This window comes from Terrapene carolina, unplaced genomic scaffold, assembly GCF_002925995.2.
Source record: "Terrapene carolina triunguis isolate 2854851 unplaced genomic scaffold, T_m_triunguis-2.0 Scaffold93, whole genome shotgun sequence".
Taxonomy (NCBI): Eukaryota; Metazoa; Chordata; order Testudines; family Emydidae; genus Terrapene; species Terrapene triunguis.
This window is the reverse complement of record NW_020664444.1, coordinates 1,615,020-1,618,825: the sequence shown is the minus strand read 5'-3', so window position 1 is coordinate 1,618,825 and position 3,806 is coordinate 1,615,020.

Sequence of the window (3,806 nt, the reverse complement as noted above, 5' to 3'; positions counted from 1 at the left end):
TGTCTGGTGCTGAGTTAGCTCAGCAGTAAGTGTTCACACACAATAAGGAAGCTGATCCTTGGAAGTGAGGTGCAGGCTCAGTCCTTTACTCAGTAAAGGGTGGTAGGTAGCTGTGCTGTTCCCCTTGTGTATGGAAAGCGAGAATGCCACATTTTCAAGGCAAAAGTTTGGCAGAATGGCTCCATTTACTGACATAAGAAGCTTCCTTTTGAGATGCTGATTATTTAAAGTAGGTAGTGATTAGATGAGATATGCAAATAGAAGTTACAGGAATGCTAGACCAGTATTTGGAAAATTAGGCCTGGTCTACACTACGACTTTAATTCGGATTTAGCAGCGTTAATCCGAATTAACCCTTCACCCGTCCACACTACAGAGCCAGTTAATTCGAATTAAAGGGCACTTAAAATCGATTTCTGTACTCCACCTCGACGAGCGGAGTAGCGCCAAAATCGATTTTGTTAATTCGAATTAGGGTTAGTGTGGCCGCACACCACCGAATTAATGTGGTTAAAAACCGAATTAATGTGCTTAGTGTGGCCGCGCACAATCGAATTTATACAACCTGTTTCCCAAATTCGAATTATCTAAATTCAGATTAATCCCGTAGTGTAGACATACCCTTAGACTCTACTACTTAATCTAGTTATCTCCTGGTTTTAGGACAGTTAGAAGATTATAATGGATACATCTTAGGTCCTGCCCCTCTTCCCTAGACCTGACAATGAACGCTGTCTCCCTGAGTGAGCGGCCAGTGTTTTGAATGAGATTAACATATTGCTTAGGTGGCATTAGTGGCAACGTGCAGGTTTTGTATCGTTTGCAAATCTGCTGGTAATATGTGGCACTGGTTATTTCTTTGTATTTGTAGAAATCTCTCTAGTGCGCAGAGTATCGGATCAGCCTCTAGCCCATAAATGAAAACACAATATAAAGGACTGCCGGTAATATCTGCCAAACTCGCCCAGCCTGCTCCTCCTCAGGAGCCCAAGAAACAGTCTTTCACCAATAATTACAATTATTTGAAGATGTCAAAACCATAAGTATTCCTAGTATAGAAGGAAAGGGTGGGAATGCGGAAGGATAATCGAGAGACTGTTTTTTCCGTATATTTAATGAATGGGAGGTATAAGGGTTGTTCTCTTAAATAAAAGCTTCCTTTGGCGTAAACCAAACACATCAAATTAATGGTTGATGGAATAAGGGAATTCGGTTTCACTTCTGTTATGCTGGGGACTGTAGTAAATGTTCATTTATGTAGGGGAAAAGAAATTAAAATTCTTAAGAACCTAGATCTTGATGTTGCTTTGTTTGCTATAGATAATCTCTGCAGATTTGAGGGCATTTGCTTAAACAAACACATTGTGTGGCTAATTTAGATAACTGTCTTTAACCAAAGGAGGGAAAGGATTCAGGGCACTATAATTGGTAAGATCAGGAAAGGATGATAAAGTGTAGCTCCCATTCATTCATTTTTAGTCAATTTATCCCTGCAGTCTGTGAAATTAGAGATTTCCATCTATCCAGCTCTCCTCTAGTAATGGTTTAATAGAGGGATGTAATAGAGATTTGGTCTGTAATGTGAATTCTCAAGTATTTAACAAATTGAGGTTATGAATACAGGAAAAGGCCTTTGGTGTCGTTGATTTTGAAACTAGAAATCTGCCCAAAATTATTATGTAAATTAATCAAATTCAGGGCTGGTATGTCTTAAGGAGGAAAAAGGTGTCCTCAGTGTTCTGGGCTGTGTTGAGTTGTTACTTGTTATATTCTTCCTCTCTCAGTGAGCGCACGCAGAAAGTTTCTTCTACTTTGAAAACTGTTGTTGGGTTTTACCCATGTTCCCCATTGTAGGTGCAGGAAATAAAACTTTCCAACTGGTAGAAACTTTTAAAATGCAGACTGCAAGTGGCTCCATCGAGGAAACACTAAGGGTGAGAGAGCCGTTTCCCAGCTGTGGGAAGAAAGCCATTCGCTTTTCTTAGAATCCCATCCTGTCATCAGTTCTGACGGGGGTGATGCTTGCTCTGAGCCCCTGGGCTGTGCATGGGGACGGGTCTGCCCAGCTGGCGCTCATGGCAGGTTTGGGGCTTTAGAGAATGTCACGTATCCGTAACTTTGTCCCACTTACAATAATTCACACTAAATCCTGTTTCATATTGAAAGGAAAACCAATTCAATGTATGCTCTCAGGAGCTAATGACAAAGCTGTCCTTGGGCTCGCCTTGCCTGGGGCAGAATGGCAGACATTCAGTGGTCTTGGTGACTTGTCTGTCCTGGTTTACAATGTGGTGCCTATGGCCTAATACTTTATCCAAGGTGGTTAATGTGAATGGGAGGAGGAGACAGGCCTGTGCAGACTGCAGCTCCTTATCATTGTGTGTATTAGCGGTATGGATCGATCATCAGAGCGCGCAAGGCTTAGTACTTCGTACATCACTGGAAGTATTCAGAATTCCAAACCAAGGACTACTTATAATAAAATTCCAGTGCAAAGCCCTGGGTGTAATATGGGGCCCACAAATGTGCTGGGCCCTGCAGCCACCAGGGCCTGCTGCGCTAGGAATCGATTGTGATTGTTAGGGTGTCTCTTGTTAGAATTTTGTTACATCAGTTGTGCTGCTGTGTGTGAGGATGATCACTTCTGTGGCTGTGTGAAGGAGGAATGGAGAGTCTCCAGCTAGCCTGGGACTTGAGAATTTTGTATCTAATTAATAGCACTGCACTTTGATAGCAGTTTTGAGCTGTGGATTTCAACATGAAGCCTCACCACCCCTCTGATACGTGAGACTGTATTAGCCCCATTTTACAGGTAGGGGGCTGGGAGATAATGACTCTCCCGTGGCCGTGCAGCTGGGGATAATCCCCAGGACTCTCAGGACTTGACCACACAATCTTGTTTCTTCCTGAAGTTCTGAAAGCTACTAGACCTGCAGCGTGGTTGAGAGGCAGTGGGACAGCAGCCGTGGCATGGAGCTGCTCCCTCCTCGCAAAGACGTGGTTCATATCAGCCACAAGAGCAAGGTCCTAGGCTCACCTGCCAAGTGCCCTATGGAGATTTGACTATATCACTGCAACCCCGCTCCCTGAGGCAGTCTGCAAAATGGAATCGCAGGGCTAGTGCTGTTGCAGTAGCAGAGCTGGCTGCCTAGGGACGCTTGACCCAAACCTGCACCGGACCTAGTCCTATCCTGTACTAGCAGCGTCTCTTTTTATAAGCACTAAAAGTCACCTGCTCTGCCACCAGGAAACTCAGCAATGAGAGCTGGTGTTTTTTTGCCAAGAATGATACTGTTAGGTGACCTGCCACTCCACCCAGGGTAGGCGTGCTTGTATCTTTATTGGAATCTAAACTGTTTACCTCTAACATATATTAACAAATGTGCCCATCTGCAGGAAACTAATTACAAAAAATCAGAGCAGTGAGCACAGGAACACAAACAAAAACCATAAGGGCTCCAGCAAGCAGCCAACACCACTTGTGTCTGGAGTAGGTCACTGCTTAGACTGCTGGTTATTTGGAGGCAGAAATATTGAGAGTTGAGAAGACCTTTGAAAAAGATAAAAAGGGTGGGTCACTTCAGTTCTGTTCCTTGCAGGCTAGCTGTACAGAAACAGATGCGTGTACAACAGGCTCTAGTTTGTACTTTTCAGTTTCTAAAACTACCCCATACAGCAAAGCCCCGATCAGATTCTCATGCCATGGATGTCCCAGTCTCTTTCTACTGCAAGCCACCCTCAGTCTTTCCTTTGTGACTTTCCTCCCATTTAATAAATTTCCCGTTGTCATTGCGACAGCCTTTATT